We start from the raw sequence: 24,077 nt of genomic DNA, 5'->3' as shown, positions 1-24,077 counted from the left end.
CAAAGCAGAACTTTCTGATATAATAAAATATCAGTACATTTCTTATTCACAGTTTTTCAAATGGCAAGCTAACAGAATAGGGTAATTTGGGACATGTTTAATACTGTTTTTCATGTCATAAGAAGAACAATGTGGCAGTGTCTTATTACTTCTGCCTTCATTTTATATTCAGCTGTAAGATACTGCAGTGATCTTATAACAGAAATGAAAATTTAAAAAGACCAGAGAATGATATGGGTTAGAAAGAGTGTAAGGGTTGTAAGATAGCATCATAAACAGAATTGGCACAGAGATGGTTCCTACTGATAATAAAATTGAAGAAAAAGAAGAAAAGCAAGTCCCCCCCCCAAAAAAAATTGATGGTTCTGAAACAAACAAGCAAGCAAAAAAGACCCAAAACATCCAAGAGGAGAAAAGGATACAATATATTGAAGTGAAATTTATAAAAATAGGAAAAAAGTTTATAAGGAATATATTTGTGACATAGTGCTCAGAATTCATGTGTGTGCTAGGTGCTAAGCCATTTCAGTCATGTCTGACCCTATGGACTATAGCCTGCTAGGATCCTCTGTCTGGAAATCTTCAGGCAAGAACACTAGAATGGATTGCCATGCCCTTCTCCAAGGGAACTTCCCTATCAGGGATAGAACTGGAGTCTCTTAATGTCTCGGCAGGTGGATTCTTTACCACTGGGGCCACCTGAATTTCTTTCTGTAGGAGACACTTGTGGCTTTCTTACAGTGAAAGTGAAAGTCACTCAGTCCTGTCTAACTCTTTGAGACCCCATGGACTATATACACCATGGAATTCTCCAGGCCAGAATACTGGAGTGGGTTGCCTTTCCCTGCTCCAAGAGATCTTTCCCACCCAGGGATCGAACCCAGGTCTCCAGCATTTCAGGCAGATTCTTTACCAGCTGAGCTACATTGTGGCTTTCTTAAATTAACTGCAATATCACAGGGGGCAATATATACACATGGTCTAACAATATTGAGGGCTTCCCTGGTGGCTCGGCTGGTCAAGAGTCTGCCTGCAATATGGAAGACCTGGGTTTGATCCTTGGATTAGGAAGATCCCCTCAAGAAGAAAAAGTTACTCATTCCAGTCTTCTGGCCTGGAGAATCCCACGGACTGTGTAGTCCATGGGGTTACAAAGAGTTGAACAGGACTGAGCGACTTTCACTTTCACCAACAGTACTGAAACTAGAATGCAGCAACTTTGCAAGAAATCTAGCCATCCCATTTATTATGATGATTTATTATTCACTGAGCACCAATTCAATGATTCTTAGAGCAAAGAAATAAGTTTTTATCTATTTCAGATATTTTTACATATAAATAAGTGGAAGAATGGAATTATCTTGAGGCTGTTACTATAAAAAAAGTAAGGAAAATAACAAAGTGAATAGGAAGTATTTAGGGGGAAAAACACATAAATTCCAACGTTTGTTTTATTTATTTATTTATTATTATTATTATATTTTTACTTTACAATATTGTATTGGTTTTGCCACACATCAACATGAATCCACCACGGGTGTACACGTGTTCCCAATCCCGAACACCCCTCCTTCCTCCCCCCGACACCATCCCTCCGGGTCATCCCAGTGCACCAGCCCCAAGCATCCTCCAATTTGAACTATTACTCTATTCTTAAGAGTAGATTATTACAGCTATCAAATAAGTTGAGTTCTTTTCTTCATACTTTTCTATTTTTTCCCGAAATTATCTTCTAGTGCTATCTGAATGCACATTTATATCTTCTTTTTGACTTCTTTGGAATCCAAATTAAAAAAATATTTAATAGTAACTATTCTTCATTTTCTACATAATCTTTGCATATTCTGCTTTAAATTATCTGCAATTTGTATTACATACTCATGTAAACATAAATGCTTGCATACTTAAATAGAAAGTCTGTTCAATTTAATATAAACTATCACCTGAGAATTATTATTCATATATATTCATGGAAATATACATTCTTAGCAACATTATTGAATCAGTATATGGATAATTTCTAAATATTAAAATTTCCTCTGCTTTATAACAAAAATACAAATAATTCAATAAGAGCTTGTCAATTGGAAGGTAGAGTGATAAATGCTCTTAAGACATTTTTTCATTGATTGTTCAAAGCAATGTTGAGTGATATTTATTTTTGCCATGTAATGGGTGAGGAAACAGGCACAAGTGATCAGGATATTTCTTATAGTCATAGAAGAAGTATTAATCAGGCTTCAAAAATCACAGTTCCAACCATGCTGTTTGTCTTTGTTTCCTACTTCCTTCCCAGAAAGTATTTTTAAAATTTACTTTTTAATGATTTTCTTTAGATACAGAAAACACACAATGTTAATATAACAAAACTCATATTCATATTGTCATACTCTAGAATCAGCCATTAACTGTTTGTATTGGCTTTTTCTCTAAGGAAATGATACATTAGGAAAGAAGTTAATGGCCTGCTTAATCATCACCCTATATCTTCTTTGTCCCTTTCCAGAGGTAATCACTATTATGCACTACTTCACATCAATTTAATTATTTCACACACATGCTACAAATATATCTACTCCTTTTTTTTTTTTTTTTCTGAAGTCATTACTGTGTGTGACACTAGTCTGTTGTTAATTCTTCTCATGGCCACTCTTTATTTTCTTAAATTTTTAAGAGAATATCTTACAGAAACTGAAGAGCTCTCAGGAAATGTGACCAGAAGCAGGGAAATGCCACATTAGATAATATAATTTCCAGATCCTTTGAACTAATGGTGGTCTCTGGAGAGAATGGAAAGGCAACTAACTATCAGTTGGAACAAGGTAAATTATATGCATTTTCGTGGAATTCTCCATTTCAAAATGTTCAATATACCTCTTCTTAGAAAGGTGTGAATGCATAGAACATGAAAGCCATAACTAAGTGTACAAATCAAACACACATCAAGTTGTTTATTCCAAATATTTTCTCAAAAATGTCAATGATAAGACTATAATTAAAATTTTATAAAGTCTAATAGTTTAACTTCTCTTTTCCATGATCTCATAGAGGCTTCACATTTACCTTCAGAAAGGATTAAAACCTTAGGGACTATATATGGATGTAAATGGCATGGACGTTCAAAATTATATTGTTTCTGTTTAATATTTTTCCCATTTAATCACAGCATGCATTCTCCATTATTTAGTGCTTTGCTAATTAGAGTTCAATAAGCAAACTTTCCATAGCCAAGATTCTTTGTCTTCCTTGTCTCTAAATCTCTAAAAAAATGTCTTCTCACAACAGTCTATAAATGATAGTACTACTTCTACTTACAGAACTACTTAAATGATGGCTCCATTACCTTTCACAATATCGATGTTTTAAAGGAAGGCTGAGTAGTGCTCAGAACTAAAATATTTGATCTTCTATGAGAATTGGGCTGTCTCCTGGGAAATTTTAACATAGCCATTTCCACAAATGAGAAACCCTCTGTGCTCAGACCAATGCAAAATATAAGCCTTGGAAAAGGCTTTGGGGACTTGGTCCTTATTGATATATAAAAAGATATAAACGACAGCGCAAAAGGATATAAATTTCATTTGAAAAGCCCCCAATTCTACATGTCCAAAGTAATTATAACACATGTGCAATGGTATAATACTATAGACCGTGCTGTGGCAGATCAACATGTTTCTTAATTCATGTACTGAAATTCTGTAACAACTTCAGGCCTCATTTTTCTTGTACTAAAAGTGGGATTAATACAACTTGTCATCTCCCTCATAAGGAATATTATGAGGATTCATGAGATTATTAAATGAAGATACTCCAAGTGTTTAATTTGCTCCCTGCCAAGAACTCAGACTCTTATTCACCCTTGCAAGGCAGTAGTGCATATTGGGTGCAGAAAGAGTTAATACACTTGTTTAATTTTTTCCATCTATCTAAAATCCTGTACTTGTGTGTGGTATGTAAATAGGAGTATTTATAATGCATTAGGAGATCCTCAAGGTAAGAGTCAAAATTGTATTTTAAGTAAATTAAAATATAGGAGTTTTTAATTTTTTCTAGAAATCTTTTTTAACAGCAGTTGTAAAACTGTCAGAATGGCTCCATATTACTTTGTCTTACCCTATGGATGAGAAAATGTATTTTTAAAGATTCATGGGTATAAAAATTAATATATAAGTACATAGACCATTAGGAGTATCATTAAAAGGGCCAAGTTATACCTGAACAGATTTGTGTCATTTCTTGTTATCAAAGTCATTTGATTACTATCTTTCTAAAGCAAGCTCTTTAATAACTAACAATTATAAAGGTATTTTTGATGCATTATTTAAAACCAATGTCAAATTTCAAGCTAAGGGATGACATAGTCTTTTTATAATCTTTTAAAGTAAATTTTCACTCTGATATATTAAACATCTTGAAAACATAAAAGCTTGTAGAGATGTTCAAAAGTGATAATTATGAATGTTTAATGAAGACTGCTTTATTGAACACATATCTGTCACCATTCTAGGAACTTTAACTTGATGGTGAATGGCTCCATGGCAATCAGGCAAGATGAGCATGGTCCTTAGAATGGTCCATACTGGGGAAACAGATGATGCCAATGGCTGATGCAACTATGCCAATGCCTATGCCTGTGGCAGAGTCCCGTAGGACTTAGATACTCACGTTCTTATCACAATGCTTTACCACTTCTCCCAGAAAGGCCTAAATAAACAAATAAGTAAAAATTAAACCTGTCTCAAACAGGAGAGTTTTTCATAATCTTGGGCAATAACTAATTTTCTCAGGAGAAAGGAAAAATTCTTTGTGTTTGGTTTTGATAACAGAAATCTTAAAAAGAAAAAGAGCAAGAAAAGAAATGAATTTTGGTAAAAGACTTAAAGCACAGAGAGATAAAATGAAGAATAGAATAAAAATGTGCTATTCATATTCACACAAATAAAAATATTTTACAAAAGTGTACCACAAATTTGACATTAATTATGTGATTTGTAGTTTAACTTCATCTTCCAACTAAGCAAGTATTCCATAAAATCAATTCACCTGTACTGCTCGGGGCTCTGTAGAATATTTGGGACAGATAATAATAGGTGACAATGTAGCTGAAATAGAATTATATTTTTCTTTCCTAACTTTAATATTTCTTAAATTCACTCAATTTCTATTTTCTAGGCTTAGATATACAGTTCACTCAATTTCTAGTTTTATAGGCTTCAGTTCAGTCACTCAGTCAGGTCTGACCCTTTGAGACCCCATGGACTGCAGCTTCTCCGTCCATTATCAACTTCTACAGCTTGCTCAAACTCATACCCATCGAGTCGATGATGCCATCCAACCATCTCAACCTCTGTTGTCCCCTTCTCCTCCTGCATTTAATCTTTCCCAGCATCATTTTCTAAGCGTAGACATTTTATACATGGGCATAAACTTAACTAAATTCATCTTCAGCAAATTTGGAAGTATCAATAGCTATATTAATAAAATCAATAATAAAGCTTAAAATTATTTAAAAGCACACCAATTTTTCTGATCATTATCCTCAGTTGTAAACAAACATTTGCAAATTTTATCTCTAGACATGTATAGTCAAAGAAATAAAAAGAATTTTTAATTTTGTATGACTAACTTATGAGATTGTATGCATTAATAGGAAAGATACTATTTAGGACTCCTGGATTCTAGTACAATTTTGCTAAAACTGTAAAAGTGTAGTTAAAGCTCATGATTGATGCTTTTGTAAATCTCCCCTCTAAACAAGGAAAATAGACTAACTTTCAGCAAAAAAAAGGAAGAAAAGAGAAAAACTGCTATATATGCAAAGATGTTGATTTTCTTGTTTATAAATGTCTTTGTATTTCATTTTGAATATTTATAAAAAGAACACTTGATTAATTGTGTATATTTCATTTACCATTTTTAACACTTCTTTTACTTTCTTCATTCAATATATTGCATAGTAAATCAGCAAATAGATTTTATGGTAACACCACACGGTCTAGTGTTTTTGTCTCTATTATAATGTAATGATATTGTGAACAGAAATATACTAATACTTCTTTACCTATTGCTTTATATAGATGCTGTCAGTGATTCATAGTTGAACACAATGTAGCACCATGGTATGAGGAAAGTTAAAGAGGGAAAAAAAAAAAAAAACAGGATTCATATTCAAAAAGTAAAAAACTCCCAAGAATCATATTAAGGATCTTTCCCTACCATTTTCCCATCTCCCAGCTAAAGTCCAGACCCTTTCTACAGGCAATCATAGCAACTCCATGACCACAATCTATTATGCTTTTTTTAAATTAATTTTTAACTGGAGTAGAGTTGATATACAATGCTGTGTTAGTTTCTGCTATACAGCTTAGTTAGTCAGTTATACACATAATGTATTTACTCTTGTTTTAGATTCTATTCTCATATAGGTCATTACGAAGTAATGAATACAGTTCCCTGCACTGTTAAGTAGATTCTTATTAGTTATCTATTTTATACATAGTAGTATGTATATATCAATCCAAATCTTTCCATTTATACCACAAGTTTGTTTTCTACATCTGTGACTCAACTTCTGCTTTATAAGTAGTTTCACTTGTACCTTTTCTTTACATTCCATATACAAGGGATATTATGTGATATTTGTCTTTATCTGACTTATTTCACTCAGGATGACAATTTCTATGTTCATCCATGTCGCTGCAAATGACATATTTTCATTCTTTTTTATGGTGAGTAATATTCTACTGGGTGTATGTACCACATCTCTTTCCATTCCTCTATCAATAGACATTTAAATTGCTTCTATGTCCTGGTTATTGTATATAGTAATGAAATGAATACTGGGGTATATTTTTTCTTTTGAATTATGATTTTCTCTGGATATATGTCCAAGATTGGCATTGTTGGATTATACAGTAGCTCTATTTTTAGTTTTATAAGGAACTTCCATACTGTTCTCCATAGTGGTTGTGACAATTTACATCCCAAGGAACAGTGTGGGAAGGCTTCCTTTCTCCAAACTCTCCCTGGCATTCATTATTTGTAGGTTTTTGATGATAGTTGTTCTAACACATGTGAGGAACTCATGTTATGATGTGCATTTCTCTAATAATTAGTGATGTGAGCATCTTTTCATGTGCCTCTTGGCCATTTGCATGTCTTCGTTGGAGAAATATCTATTTAGATCTCCCATTCATTTTTATTAGATCCTTTTTTTTTTACTATCAAGCTGAATGAGCTGTATATTTTGGAGATTAATTCCTTCTTGACCACTTCTTGCAAATATTTTCTCCCATTCTGTGGGTTTTATTTTCATTTCATTGATGGTTTCCAAAAATAAAATACCTAGGAATAAACCTACCTAAAGAGGCAAAAGACCTTTACTCAGAAAACTATAAGATGCTGATGAAATAAATCAAAGATGATGCACACAGATGAGATATACCATGTTCTTGGGTTGTAAGAATCTTTATTGTTAATAATGTCTATACTACCCAAAGCAATATATAAATTCAATTCAATCCCTATCAAGTTACCAATAGCAGTTTTCAAGGAATTAGAACAAACAATTTTGCAATTTTTATGGAGACACAAAAGACTCTGAATAGCCAAGGGAATTTTGAGAAAGAAAAATGCAGCTGGAAGAGTCAGGTTCCCTGATTTCAGGTTATATTATGATGCTACAATAATCAAAAAAGTATGGTGTTGGCACAAAAACAGAAGGATAAATGAAACAGTACAGAAAGTCTGGAGATAAGTCCATGCACCTTTGGTTACCTACTCTTATCAAAGGAGATAAGAATATAGTGTGGAGAAAAGTCTCTTCAACAAGTGGTGCTGAGAAAATTGGACAGCTACATGTAAAGTATGTTCTAACACTGTACACAAAAATAAACTCAAATGAGCCAAGGCCCTAAATGTAAGCCAGAATAGTGTACAACTCTTAGAGGAAAACAGGGGCAGAATACTCTCTGACATAAATTACAGCAAGATCTTTGATTCATTTCCAAGTATAATAAAAGTAAAGAGCAAAATAAACAAAAGGGGCTAATTAAACTTAAAAGATTTTTCAGTCTAACTTATACTCAAATAGTAAATGATTATTTGATTAGTGCCTGTCTTCTTTATTAGACAGGGGCGAGGGTCTTTTTTTGTCCTTTTGTTCTAACTCCAGGAATTTATCCAATCAGCACGTGCACTATAGGCATTGAACATTTACTAAATTATTTTAAAGTGAAACTGGTATTCAGCAAAACCTAATTTAATGTCATGAAGTAAAAGTGAGTATTAGACACTCAGTCCTGTCCGACTCTTTGCTACTCCATGGACTGTAGCCTGCCAGGTTCCTCTGTCCATGGAATTCTCCAGGCAGGAATACTGAAGTGGGTAGCCATTCATTCTCCAGGGGATCAAACCTGGGCCTCCCACATTGCAGGAAGACCCTTTACTGTTTGAGCCACCAAGGAAGCCCCTAACTGTACAATGTGCCAAACAAAAGCAGCATCCAGATATTAATACTCTACCTTTCCTTTCTTTTTGATACTAATCTATGAGTTGAAATTTTACTTATTGAACTTAGTTCACTCAGTCATTGTCCTCTGCCCACCATTTTGATTAAATCAAACTTAGGCCACCCAACACAAGGAAGTACATTTGTATGCCCAGATACTTCTGTAGTCTAAGAAATGAAATTAGAAAGAGTGCTTATTGTATATCCCTGTATATGTAGTTATTGTTCCTAAATATATTGATAATATCAATGCTATACTAGCAAGATTTAGCCTCTTATGTGTGTTCAGTTACTTACTGTGTCTAACTCTTAGAGACCCCATGGGCTATAGCCCATCAGGCTCCTCTGGAAAATTTTATGGAATTTCCATGCCAGAATACTGAAGTAGGTTGCCATTTCCCACTCTAGAGGATCTTCCCAACCCAGGGATCAAACCTGAATCTTGCATCTTTTACATTGACAGGTGGATTCTTTACTACTGTATCACCCAGGAAGCCCAGTTTAATCCCATAGTTACACATATTTATTTCTCTGTACTTGAAATGCAAAAAATAATAAAAATAAGCATGATGACCCAAGACAATGCTCATTATAACCATGGAATTGTGTTTGTAGTTTGTATATTAGTCAAGATATATTTCATCTGAATTTCATCCCTAGCTCCTCTGTGCAACATTCATTCCTAGAAATGGCAACTATGGCCAGTGGCAGGCAGCTCCAGATTTACATGGGCTCTTATTGGGAGCATTCAGAAATGAAGAAAGTCCTTGCCTTGGGTACACCCAGCTAATGTCTTGGAGATGACTCTTTGACTGCTTTTTTTGTGGTCAAGTGAGGTCAGATATTCAGCTCCTTGGAAGGAAACAAAGGCCCATGGGATTGGAAAAAGCTGTTCCCAGAAAGCTAAAGAAAGATTGCCTGAAGATTAAAGAAAGAAAGAAATGTCTTCTTCCAATGACATTTTCTTTTTCTTAAGAAAAAGATTATTAATAAAGTTTTTGTCTTTTTTTTGTACACTTTCATCAGAGGATTCAGTTCAGTTCAGTCGCTCAGTCATGTTCGACTCTTTGAGACCCCAAGAATTGTAGCACACCAGGCCTCCCAGTCCATCACCAACTCCCGGAGTTCACTCAGACTCGCGTCCATCGAGTCAGTGATGCCATCCAGCCATCTCATCCTCGGTCATCCCCTTCTCCTCCTGCCCCCAATCCTTCCCAGCATCAAAGTCTTTTCCACTGAGTCAACTCTTCGCATGAGGTGGCCAAAGTACTGGAGTTTCAGCTGTAGCATCATATCTTCCAGAGAAATCCCAGGGCTGATCTCCTTCAGAATGGACTGGTTGGATCTCCTTGCAGTCCAAGAGACTCTCAAGAGTCTTCTCCAACACCACAGTTCAAAAGCATCAATTCTTTGGCACTCTGCTTCTTCACAGTCTAACTCTCACATCCATACATGACCACAGGAAAAACCATAGCCTTGACTAGATGGAACTTAGTCGGCAAAGTAATGTCTCTGCTTTTGAATAGGTTATCTAGGTAGGTCATAACTTTTCTTCCAAGGAGTAAGCGTCTTTTAATTTCTTGGCTACAGTGACCACCTGCAGTGATTTTGGGGCCCCAAAAAATAAAGTCCGACACTGTTTCCACTGTTTCCCCATCTATTTCCCATGAACTGATGGGACTGGATGCCATGATCTCCGTTTTCTGAATGTTGAGCTTTAGGACAACTTTTTCACTCTCCACTTTCATTTTCATCAAGAGGCTTTTTAGCTTCTCTTCACTTTCTGCCATAAGGGTGGTGTCATCTGCATATCTGAGATTATTGATATTTCTCCTGGCAATCTTGATCCCAGCTTGCGTTTCTTCCAGTCCAGTGTCTCTCATGATGTACTCTGCATATCAGTTAAATAAGCAGGGTGACAATATACACCCTTGATGTACTCCTTTTCCTATTTGGAACCAGTCTGTTGTTCCATGTCCAGTTCTAACTGCTGCTTCCTGACCTGCATACAGATTTCTCAAGAGGCAGGTCAGGTGGTCTGGTATTCCCATCTCTTGAAGAATTTTCCACAGCTTATTGTGATCCATACAGTCAAAGTCTTTGGCATAGTCAATAAAGCAGAAATATATGTTTTTTCTGGAACTCTCTTGCCATGATACTTTACTAGCATATGAGATGAGTGCAGTTGTGTGGTAGTTTGAGCATTCTTTGGCATTGCCTTTCTTAGGGATTGGAATGAAAACTGACCTTTTCCAGTCCTGTGGCCACTGCTGAGTTTTCCAAATTTGCTGGCATATTGAGTGCAGCACTTTCACAGCATCATCTTTCAGGATTTGAAACAGCTCAACTGAAATTCCACCACCTCCACTAGCTTTGTTCATAGTGGTGCTTTCTAAGGTCCACTTGACTTCACATTCCAAGATGTCTGGCTCTAGACGATTGATCACACCATTGTGATTATCTTGGTTGTGAAGATCTTTTTTGTCCAGTTCTTCTGTGTATTCTTGCCACCTCTTCTTAGTATCTTCTGCTTCTTTTAGGTCCAGACAATTTCTGTCCTTTATTGAGCCAATCTTTCATGAAATATTCCCTTGGTATCTCTAATTTTCTTGAAGAGATCTCTAGTCTTTCCCATTCTGTTCTTTTCCTCTATTTCTTTGCATTGATTGCTGAAGAAGGCTTTCTTATCTCTTCTTGCTATTCTTTGGAACTCTACATTCAGATGCTTATATCTTTCCTTCTCTCCTTTGCTTTTCACCTCTCTTCTTTTCACAGCTATTTCTAAGACCTTCCCAGACAGCCATTTTGCTTTTTTGCATTTCTTTTCCATGGGGATGGTCTTGATCCCTATCTCCTGTACAATGTCACGAACCTCAGTCCATAGTTCATCAGGCACTCTATCTATCAGATCTAGGTCCTTAAATCTATTTCTTACTTCCACTGTATAATTATAAGGGATTTGATTTAGGTCATACCTGAATGGACTAGCGGTTTTCCCTACTTTCTTCAATTTGAGTCTGAATTTGTGAATAAGGAGTTCATGATCTGAGCCACAGTCAGCTCCTGGTCTTGTTTTTGTTGACTGTATAGAGCTTCTCCATCTTTGGCTGCAAAGAATATAATTAAAGACAGAATCTCTATCTTATATGACCTTACTTTCATATATAAAAAGCAATTGTCTTCCAGCATGTCTTAAGAGAGTCTGGGAAGGAGTTAGGAAGAGCCAACTGTGTAAAATTACCATGCCATCGTTTGGTTCATTTCAAGAGTTTATTTTAAAAAGAAGAGACTATTTATTTGATGGAATATGCTTGCCTTAAAAGCAAGTGGCATTTCACTTAAATAACCTTCATTCAGTCGATTGGAGCTTTTGTTGAGAGGGTCAGTGGTAAAGAAAAGCAGAGACGTTAGGACACCTCAAATAATTTCTTCACACAGAGTATGTGGTGTAGCTGATATTAGCCCCTGTTGATCTCATAAAATGAGATGCACATTGGAAGTCTAAATCAATGTAAGATCTTCAATGGGCTCTAGCATGCAATACTGATCAATAGGAATTCAATGAGTTTCTTCCTAAAAAGCAGAAGTTTTTCTTTTAAATTCCAGCTTCTTGACTCCCAAAAGTAGGTAAGATTGCCTTTCAAAATAGCAAATTAGGCACATGCACACACACACATATATATAGATGTAAATATATAAAACACACACACACACACACACGTGCTAAGTTCTTCAGTCATATCCAACTCTGTGCAACCCTATGGACCGTAGCTTACCAAGCTCCTCTGTCCACAGGATTCTCCAGGCAAGAATACTGGAGTGGATTGCCATGCCCTCCTCCTGGATTCTCCACTGGGGAGTCAGTCCTCGTTTCGAGTGGGGACATGCACGTCCGCTTTCCTCCCAAGCTGTAGCAGCAGTATCAGGCTTCCTGTCGTGTTGATACAGGGATCTGTGGCTATAACTCGAGGCTTTCCCTCGAGGCTTTCCCACAAGGCTGTCACACGTGCCACCGTGGTGTGACTTGATACTCGGCGTTGAAGTCGAGGCAGTGCAGGGAAATCAGGTTCCTCTGGAGTGGACTGAGACATTTGGGGGATTTTGGGAATGGTGGTACGACCCCTGCAGTTCCTCTCGACTTTCCTGTAGAGAGCGCCTCCTCTTGAGATGTGACGGGAACGCCGGGAATCCTTTCCCGAAGAAGCAGGGAAAGGAACCCTCATCTCGAGATACGAGGCTGAAACGGGCTCCTCTTGATGTGGGTGGGACCCTCGGTGTTCCTCTCAAGTGGAGACGGGTATGTCGGGGAACTTCTTGAGTTGCAGCAAGGGTGTGAAGGACCCTTTCGAAGTTCAAGAGGGAAGGTGTGATTTGCCTCGAGACGCCTCAGCCGAAAAGGGCCTCATCTCGCCTGGAGGGGAGAATCTCCTGGATTTTCTCGAGTTGCGGCGGGTCCCTCTCGAGTTACGACGGGGACCTCAGGGACCCACTCTTGTGGCCTCAGGAAAGGCCAGTCTCCATGCGAGTTGCGAGGGGCCTCTCGGAATTCCTCTCCAGTCGGTGCCAGGGCCTAAGACCTCGTGTGGAGTCAAGGCCGGAACCTGAGGATTCCTCTCCAGTGCTGACATGGATCTTGGGGTACTTCTGGAGGCTCCACAGGGGAGTCAGTCCTCGTCTCGAGTGGGGACATGCACGTCCACTTTCCTCCCGAGCTGGAGCAGCAGTGTCAGGATTCCTGTCGCATTGATACAGGGATCTGTGGCTTTCCCTCGAGGCTTTCCCATTAGGCTTTATAAATTTCTATGGTTATTTTCTGTTTCAGAATAAGCCATGATCTCCATGCTTTACAAGCAATATATTCTTTATATTCAATATATCCAGAAAAAAAATGATAAAAATAATTGAAAATTTATATCCTAAAATATATATTTCACTGTATTTCTTTCACATTGCACTGTTAAATATGTTAGTATTAAAGATGTTCCTAGTAAGTCAAAGAGTAATTATATGAAAATACGTCACATAATATTTAAGAAATGCCTGACTTTAGTGTTCCATTACTAAAGAGAAGTAGAAATGATCTAGTCTGTAGTACTTTACACCAGAAGCTAGAAATCCTAGATTTTTTATAAGTCTTTGGCTCTGCTGCTGATTATTAAATAGCACCAAAAGATTTCTGGATCATCTGTGACTCTATTCATCTTCAAGAAGAAGAAAAAAATTATCCTTCTTCAAAGTGTTACAATGAAAAAGGCCTAACATCTCAAGGTGGTGGTCAGAAGCTTAAATTATGACTTGTAGAAATATTAGATATTAGGGGGGCAGGGCATTTCTGGAAGACTATCAGGACCAGTTTGCAGGAATTCACAAACTTGCATGAGAAACCATGGTCTGGCAAGTTTTGCTGAGCCAGGAAGTTACTGTTGGTCTACACAGAAAATCTGTAATCACGTGATGATGCAACAATGCATCCATGTTCTTTAGGTGGAAATGATCTCCTGGAACTGAATAGCTAAAGCAGGGACTTTCAGATCGCTTGTTCAGGAACAGCTCATGTGTTCCTTAAAATCTAAAGCCTCGTATTCACTTCTGACAATTCAAATTATTTGTCACATGTTGTTCCTGTAAGAAAATAGTTTGAGAGAGATGAAAAGGTAAACATTTTCCAATAGGTGTAATAGACTAGAGAATAAAAATAATATAACTGTTCTAAGAGCAGGTAATCTAAAAGTATAATCAATGTTGATATAAAGCAGCATGAAAGATATGAGGTCTTCTTCCTTCCTGCTCAGGACCCTTCAAAAATGAATCAGTTGCAATTATTTTCAACCTTTGCCTCACATGCGAATTAGCAGGAAGAGGCTAAAAATCTGATGTACACCCCAAACCCCAGGCCAACTAATAAATATTTCTGGGAGTGGAGCTCTGGTTTTCATGTTTTAAAACTTGTACAGGGGATTCTAATGTGCATCTAAGTGTAAAGCCACTGATCTGGTACAACACACAGTTCCCAACAGTAGAAATTTCTTTCTGACTGCTGTAAGAAAAAGTGGTAAACCGTCTGTTCTTTTTCTTAAAAGAGTTGAATATAAAAAATAACCACTCATAAAACTTGTAAATATTAACAACTAAAGCAATGCTAGAATAGTGAAGTCACTGTCTTAAGTCCTCAAAATAAGCTTTTTCTCTCATGATTGATTTTTTTGTCTTCAGAAGTGTTACTTATTTTATTTATGGATTTACCTGGCAACACGAATGCTCTGTCTGGCATTCACAGACCATATCCATCATTTACTCAACACAGTATAACAGCACCTTGTAAATGTCACCATATTTGTGCATACCTGTAAAACACAGATATTGAGTGTCATACGCAGGCTTGGGTGTGATAATGTGCATAATTTGCAGGGCCATGAGCAAGATGGAAATGCTGTAAGCCTTGTTCAGAAACATTAAAAACTGTAAGATGACAGCACCAGAACATTAAATCTGTAGGGTCCAAAGTGACTGCACAGATAACATACTCGTTAGAAAGGGGCCCTGCATATGAATTTTTTGTTTGTTTGTTTGTTTTTCAGGAAACTTGGATGTGAAAGAAAGAATGAAAAGCAGCAGAGATGGATAGCTAAGCAGAGGAACAGAAAAAACTTCAATACCTTTCACACTAATTGTTTCATTTTTCTACTAGAACTGGTCCACAAACTTGCTGGTGAGCCAAATGCAGCCCACTCCTTTTAGTATCAAGATTTATGGGAGCACAGTCAGGTTCCTTCATTAATGAATTCCTATGACTGCCTTTGTACCACTAAAGTGGAATGAATGGTTAATGATAGACCCTACAAGGCATGCAAAGCCTAGTTTAAAATCACTTTATGGTTCTTTACAGAAAACTTTGATAACCTTCAAGTAGTATCATGGCAAACTGCTTCAGTATTCTTGCCTTGAGAACCCCATGAACAGTATGAAAAGGTAAAAAGATAGGACACAGAAAAATGAATTTCCTAGGTCAGTAGGTGCCCAATATGTTACTGGACATCAACAGAGAAATAACTCTGGAAAGAGTGAAGAGACAGAGCCAAAGCAAAAACAACACCCAGTTGTGGATGTGACTGGAGATGGAAGTAAAGTCCAATACTGTAAAGAGCAATGCTGCATAGGAATCTGGAAGGTTAGGTCCATGAATCAAGGTAAATTGGAAATGGTCAAACAGGAGATGGCAAGAGTGAACATTGACATTTTAGGAATCAGTGAACTAAAATGGGCTGGAATGGGTGAATTTAATTCAGATGACCATTATATCGACTATTGTGGACAAGAATCTCTCAGAAGAAATGGCGTAGCCCTCATAGTTGACAAAAGAGTCCAAAATGCAGTATTTGGAGGCAATCTCAAAAATGACAGAATCAACTCTGTTCGTTTCCAAGGCAAACCATTCAATATCAAAGTAATCCAAGTTTATGTCCCAACCAGTAATGCTGAAGAAGCTGAAATTGAATGATTCTGTGAAGACCTACAAAACCTTTTAGAACTAACACCCCCAAAAGATGCCATTTTCATTATAGGGGACAGGGATGCAAAAGTAGTAAGTTAAGAAATACCTGGAGTAATAGGCAAATTTAGCCTTGGAGTATAAAGTGAACCAGGGAAAAGGCTAACAGAGTTTTTCCAAGAGAACAAAATGGTCATAGAAAATACCATCTTCCAACAGCACAGGAGAAGACTCTACACATGAACATCACCAGGTGGTCAGTATAAAATTCAGATTGATTATATTCTTTGCAGTGAAAGATGGAAAAGCTCTATTCCGTCAGCAAAAACAAGACCGGGAGCTGACTGTGGCTCAGATCATGAACTCTTTATTGCCAAAGTTAGACTTAATTTGAAGAAAGTAGGGGAAACTGCTAGACCATTCAGGTATGACCAAAATCAAATCCCTTAAGATTATAGAGTGGAAATAACAAGTAGGCTGAAAGGACTAAATCTGATAGACAGAGTGCCTGAATAATGTGTCTCCTGCCAATGGAGGTTTATGACATTATACAGGAAGCAGTGACCAAGATCATCTCCAAGAAAAAGAAATGCAAAAAGGCAAAATGTTTGTCTGGGGAGGCCAAACAAATAGCTGTGAAAAGAAGAGAAGTGAAAGGCAATGGAGAAAAGGAAAGATATAAGCATCTGGATGCAGAGTTCTAAACAATAGTAAGGAGAGATAAGAAAGTCATCCTCAGTGAGCAGTGCAAAGAAATAGAGGAAAACAAAGAATGGGAAAGACTAGAGATCTCTTCAAGAAAATTAGAGATACCAAGGGAACATTTCATGCAAACATGGTCACAATAAAGAACAGAAACTGTGTGGACCTAACAGAGGTAGATGATATTTACAAGAGGTGGCAAGAATACAAAGAAACTCTACAAAATAAGATCTTCATAATCCAGATAACCATGATGGTGTGATCACTCACCTAGAGCCAGACATCCTGGAATGTGAAGTCAAGTGGGCCATAGGAAGCATCACTACAAACAAAGCTAGTGGAGGTAATGGAATTCCAGTTTAGCTATTTCGATTCTTAAAAGATGATGCTGTGAAAGTGCTGTACTCAATATGCCAGCAAATTTGTAAGACTCAGGAGTGGCCACAGGACTAGAAGAGGTCAGCTTTTATTCCAATCCCAAAGAAAGGTAATGCTGAAGAATGCTCAAACTACCACGCAATTGCACTCATCTCACACCTTAGCAAAGTAATGCTCAAAATTCCACAAGCCAGGGTTTAAGAATACATGAACTGTGAACTTCCAGATGTTGAAGCTGAATTTAGAAAAGGTAGAAGAACCAGAGATCAAATTGCAAACATCTGCTGGAGCATCAAAAAAGCAAAAGAGTTCCAGAGAACATCTACTTCTGCTTTATTTTCTACACCAAAGCCTTTGACTGTGTAAATCACAACAAAATATGGAAAATTCTTCAAGAGATGAAAACACCAGACCACCTGACCCACCTTTTGAGAAACCTATATGCAGGTCAGGAAGCAACAGTTGGAAATGGACATTGAATAACAGACTGGTTCTTATATAAGGAAAGGAGTATGTCAAGTCTTTATATTGTCACACTGCTTATTTAACTTATATACAGAGTACATCGTGAGAAATGCTGGGCTGGAGGAAGGACAAATAGGAATCAAGTGTGCCGGGAGAAATATCAATAACCTCAGATATGCAGATGACACCACCTTATGGCAGAAAGTGAAGAAGAACTAAAGAGACTCGATGAAAGTGAAAGAGGAGAGTGAAAAAGTTGGCTTAAAGCTCAACATCCAGAAAACTAAGATCATGGCATCTGGTCCCATCACTTCATGGGAAATAGATGGGGAAACAGTGGAAACAGTGGCAGATTTTATTTTCTTTGGCTCCAAAATCACTGCAGAAGGTGACTGCAGCCATTCAATTAAAAGACATTTGTCCTTGGAACAAAAGTTATGATTAACCCTGACAGCATATTAAAAAGTGGAGACATTACTTTGCCAACAAAGGTCTGTCTAGTCAAAGCTATGGCTTTTCCAGTGGTCATGTAGGGATGTGAGAGTTGGACTATAAAGAAAGCTGAGCTCTGATGAATTGATGCTTTTGAACTGTGGTGTTGGAGAAAACTCTTGAAAGTCCATTGGACTGCAAGGAGATCCAACCAGTCCATTATAAAGGAAATCATTCCTGAATATTTATTGGAAGGACTTATGCTGAAGCTGAAACTCCAATACTTTGGCCACCTGATGTGAAGAACTGACTTATTTGAAAAGACCCTGGTGCTGGGAAAGATTGAAGGTAGGAGTAGAGGGGGACAACAGAAGATGAGATGGTTCACTGGCCTCACCGGCTCTATGGACCTGAGTTTGAGTAATCTCCAGGAATTCATGATAGACAGGGAAGCCTGGCTTGCTGCAGTCCATGAGGTTGCAAAGAGTCAGACACAACTGAGCAACTGAATTGAAGTGAAGTAGTATCATAAACTAAACACTAATACAACTTGAAAAAAGTTAAATATGTTTTTTGTCACTTCTCTCTCTATTTCCAGGTAACTGGAACAATTCTTTCTTCATTATTTTTATACTAAAATATGAAGATGGATTCCAAGTAGATCTTCAAAATTTAGATTAGCAAATAATTATCATTAGTTGGCCCCATCCATCAATCCCTGTTATGTCATCAAAAATTCTGATAAAAAATGCAGTGTATCCAGAAGTACACATTTCAGAGGAATGAAATTTAACTAATTTATCTCAACAGTCCACAGTATCTCTGAATCATTTGTGGATGAAAACTCATTACATCCTTACAGCATTTTTAGGTGCCATAGTACAGAGAATGCCTATATACCTCTTCTGCAAATGTCACATTAGCCAGGCTATTTATTAAAGGCCAACATTTAGACTCAGTTTTTGGAAAACTCATTTAAAATAACTGGGCAATTATATAAAGACTTATTCATAAAACAAAGCAAATCTTATTACGGGTCCCACGCTCAGAAATTGCCAACTTTCATTTTAATGACCTCCTGATTTTAGGAAAACAGAAGTAGAATAACTATGCACCGGGGAGGTAGCTAGAGAAGTATTTAGTTCTTCAGAAATACAATTTCACTTCAAGCATAAGCAATCAGGGATGAATTGTGAGTTTAGAGCAAAACATGTAAAACTCACCTATTTTTTTTTAGTTATTCAAATAGAGGGAAAGTTCAAAAAAAAGGCAATTGGACTTATTTTTTTCTCTGCCAAGAGTTGAGATTTTAACACACATGTTATACTGGTCATTTAGAAAACATGCACAATGGCATTTGTATAGTTTTAAACTATAAAACAGAAATTTTAAAAAAAATAACAACAGATGGAGATAATAAAATTCTGGTATATTGCAAGCAAGTTTAAATACTGTGTTCAGCTCCCATGTGGTGTGCTGTTTGGTCTGATGGACAAACCTACACTTTGAATCAGAGCTTTTCATTGAAGTGTAATATACAAACAGAAAAGCAAACAAATAAAAGTCTTCAGCTCAATTAATTTTACAACTAGAACACTTTTATTTAGTCAGCATCAAATAAAGTATCAGAAAATTCTAATATACCAGAAGCCCCTCTTGCTTTCTTTTAGTTATTGTCTCCCAAGAGGTACTAATATCATGAATTCTAACCTCAGAGAATGGGATCATACAGTATGAGATGCTGGATTCTCACGCTCAATATTATGCTTGTGATAGTATCACATATATTTTTATTTTTATTTTCGACAGAATTATCTTTATGCTATGAATCAGCATGCTTAGTCTTCTTTATGAATTGCTTCATTATACAACTCTGCATTTGTTTATTTTTATTGTCTTCTGGTTCAATTAACTATGTGATAATGTCTACTTCTTGTAATCAACTATTCTTGGCATTATGAGAATAAAATTTTCTGTTAAAATATATCTTTGTCTGAAGGAGTTTAATATTTAGTGGAAGGAAGCAAACATAACTAACTCAAATGTCATACAGAATTATACAAACACTAAACAGAAATACAGGAAAAATACTGCAAAAATATGGAAGTAAGATGTGCTTATTTTGCCTGAGGAAGCCAGAGAAAATTTCATCTATGAAGCTGTCTTGATGATTAAAAAGGGCTTAGTTAGCTAAGGATCACTGAGAGCATAGATGAACAAGGTCAGGTAAAACAAAACCGAAAAGAATCACCAGGAATAATTGGGATCCAATGTACCAGCTAATTCTGGAAATGTACCTTGAGGGCATTTTCCCCCAGGCAAGAATTATTCAGTTCCCCTTCCATTTCCTTTTGGAAAGTAACCAGTTCTCAATTTGTTCCACTGTTTTCCATGGCTAAACTGATTTCTTGACTCTGCTTGGATTACACCCTATTCATTGCCTTTAATGCTGTCATTATTCCAAAGGGGATCACGCTGAGGGAAATCAAGATGACAAAGTAGTAGGATGCTGAGCTCACCACCTCGCAACAAACATGTCAAAAATACCCTACATGTTGAGCAATTCTCACTGGAAACAAACTGGAGACTGGCAGAAAAGGGCTATGCAACAAAGGTTGTAAAGAAAGATCTATAGGAAGTCAGGTAGGAAGGGAGAAGCAGCAAGCAGGTAGAAACCTTCATCCCTAGCCAGGGCTACAGAAGAGGAGATTGGAGATCACATAACTGAAGATCCTTCCTTGGGAGTAAGGATATGGTGTCATATATTTGACACCCCAACCCTGGGGTCTGACATTGAGGGGTCTCCTTCAGTTCAGTTCAGTCACTCAGTTGTGCCCAACTCTTTGCAACCCCATGGACTGCCACATTCAAGGTTTCCTTCTCCATCACCAACTCCCAGAGCTTGCTCAAACTCATGTCCATCGAGTTGGTGATGCCATCCAACCATCTCATCCTCTGTCCTCCCCTTCTCCTCCTGCTTTCAGTCTTCACCAGCATCAGGGTCTTTTCCAAAGATTCAGTTCTTCTCATCAGGTGGCCAAACATTGGAGTTTCAGCTTCAGCATCAGTCCTTCCAATGAACATTCAGGACTGATTTCCTTTAAGATTGATTGGTTGGATCTCCTTGCAGGCCAAGGGATTCTCAAGAGTTTTCTCCAACACCACAGTTCAAAAGCATCAATTCTTTGCACTCAACTTTCTTTTCCAGATGACCTCTGGAAAAACCATAGCTTTGACTAGATGGGCCTTTGTCAGCAAAGTAATGTCTCTGATTTTTAATATGCTGTCTAGGTTGCTCATAGCTTTTCTTCCAAGGACCAAGCGTCTTTTAATTCCGTGACTGCAGTCACCATCTGCAGTGATTTTGGAAACCAAGAAAATAAAGTCTGTTACTAGTCTGTTACTATCTGTATTGGGCTTCCCTGGTGGCTCAGAGGTTAAAGCGTCTGCCTGGAATGCAGGAGACCCGGGTTCGATCCCTGGGTTGGGAAGATCCCCTGGAGAAGGAAATGACAACCCACTCCAGTACTCTTGCCTGGAAAATCCCATGGAGGGAGGAGGCTGGTAGGCTATATTCCATGGGGTCGCAAAGAGTTGGACACTACTGAGCGACTTTACTTACTTACTTACTTACTTTCTTAGCATGTGAGATGAGTGAAATTGTGTGGGAGTTTGAACATTCTTTCGCATAGCCCTTCTTTGGGATTGGAATGAAAACTGACCTTTTCCAGTCCTGAGGTCACTGCTGAGTTTTCCAAATATTCTGGCATATTGAGTGCAGCACTTTCACAGCATCATCTTTTAAGATTTGAAATAGCTCAACTGGAATTCCATCACCTCCACTAGCTTTGTTCATCATGATGCTTCCTAAGGCCCACATGACTTTGCATTCAATATCTGTGGTTCTAAATAAGTGATCACACCATCACGGTTATCTGGGTCAGGAAAATCTTTTCTGTGTAGCTCTTCTGTGTATTTTTGCTACTTCTTCTTAATATCTTTTGCTTCTGTTAGGTCCATACCATTTCTGTCCTTTATTGTGGCCATCTTTGCAAGTAATATTCCCTTCAGTTCAGTTGCTCAGTCATGTCCGACTCTTTGCAACCCCATATCTCTAATTTACTTGAAGACATTTCTACTCTTTCCCATTCTATTTTTTCCCTCTATTTCTTTGCATTGAAGAGCCTCCTTAGCTGGTTCAAAAACTAGCAGGACTTATGAGAAAGCTGTGAGATTGAGTCTTCAATCATAAAGGGTGTGGACACATGTTTCTGATCTTCTGGGAACAGAGCAGAGAAAGGAGACTGAAACTTCCTGGGGTTCTGGCCAGTTTCTTTGACCTCAATCCTAATAGGGTACCTGTTCTAGGCCCTCTTATTCTAGGGCATAAGTGCCTTGGTAAAGGAGAATAAGCATGCTCAGAGAACAGAACCAACTTGGATCAGACCCTGCCTATGAACAGAGCAAAGACAGCCACTATGTACACAAATGTCATATACATGCACGTATATAGCCTATACAAAATATTATTACAAAATTATATACGTGTGTGCAGCAGCTTTATTGGAGAAGGAAATGGCAACCCACTACAGTATTCTTGCCTAGAGAATCCTGTGGATGGAGGAGCTAGCTTTGGGTTGCTGTCCATAGAGTCGCACAGAGTCAGACACGACTGAAGCCACTTAGTATGCATGCATACATTGGAGAAGGAAATGGCAACTCACTCCAGTATTCTTGCCTGGAGAATCCCAAAAACAGAGGAGCCTGGGGGGCTGCCGTCTATGGGGTCGCACAGAGTCAGACATGACTGAAGCGACTTAGCAGCAGCAGCTTTAATGATGCAAACTGATGTACAAAGTATTGTACATATTTAATGTACACAATTTGATGAGTTTGGACGTATGTAGACACCTCTGATACTATCATCAGAGGAAGTGGGAGGCTGTTGTTCAATGTGCATAAAATTTCAGTTATGCTTGATGAGTAAATTCTAAGTATCTGTTGTACAACACAGTATGTACGCCAGAAAATAATAGTCCCCACTTCAAAATTTGTTAAGAAGGTAGATCCCATGTTAAGTGGTCTTATCACATACACCCAAAAAATACCACATAAATTTTGTGCAATGGAATTTTACGTCTCTAGTATATATTCCAGAGAAGGCAATGGCACCCCACTTCAGCACTCTTGCCTGGAAAGTCCCATGGGCGGAGGAGCCTGGTAGGCTGCAGTTCATGGGGTTGTGAAGAGTTGGGCATGACGGAGCGACTTGACTTTCACTTTTCAGTTTCATGCATTGGAGAAGGGAAATGGCAAGCCACTCCAGTGTTCTTGCCTGGAGAATCCCAGGGATGGGGGAGCCTGGTTGGCTGCCGTCTATGGGATTGCACAGAGTCGGACATGACTGAAGCAACTTAGCAGCAGCAGCAGCAGCAGCAGCAGTATATATATTCATTTTTGCATGTTTTAAATCACACTTTATTAGAAGCTCAATGCATCCTTTAAAATGTTGATTTTAAAGTCATAATGAAAAGCCTGACTTGTTATCTAATCCCTTCTTTCATATGTATTACAACAGTCTACATCTATCTTCTGTTACCTTAATTTTTACTTCTATGAATAAACATTCATATTCTTACAATAAGCTGCTTTTTAAATAATACTTTATTTTTAATCATACTAACATTTGATTCCTGCTAAGCATGAAATTATTTTAGCCCCTGCCTTATGTTCTACAACCAGTATGGATACAGGTGCTCAGAATAAATGAGTATTGTATGGTTGTAGTAATGTCAACAGTACTGATTTTAGCATTATTACTCTTGAAACTGCTCTCTTTGTGATTCTCTGAATCATCTCCCTGTGTGTCTGTGCATCATTGACTTTCTTCAAATTTCCATAAGGTAACTGCCAAGGCATCTTTATGCCTTCCAGTCTCATCCCACAATCAGTTCAGTGCAGCTAAGCTGTAAACCATACATCTTGTATGTCTGCAAAATAAAGGGACAGGTGATTGGAAACTAGCCAAAATGAGGTCAGAGGGAAAATTTTGGAGGAAAAAAAAAATGGATTAGAGTGATCCTCTTTGGGGATTAAGAAAAT

General features: G+C 37.6%; 1 non-coding gene across 1 annotated transcript; it reads left to right on the top strand.

Annotated features, from left to right (window-relative positions):
* The first annotated feature begins 21,394 nt into the window (after window positions 1-21,394).
* On the top strand, window positions 21,395-21,466 carry TRNAS-GGA. The gene has a single exon. It is a non-coding gene; the product is annotated as a tRNA-Ser (tRNA).
* The last annotated feature ends 2,611 nt before the right edge of the window (window positions 21,467-24,077 follow it).

This window comes from Oryx dammah, unplaced genomic scaffold (assembly GCF_014754425.2).
Source record: "Oryx dammah isolate SB20612 unplaced genomic scaffold, SCBI_Odam_1.1 HiC_scaffold_24, whole genome shotgun sequence".
In the NCBI taxonomy this organism is placed as follows: Eukaryota; Metazoa; Chordata; class Mammalia; order Artiodactyla; family Bovidae; genus Oryx; species Oryx dammah.
This window is presented reverse-complemented; position numbering and strand designations above follow the sequence as displayed.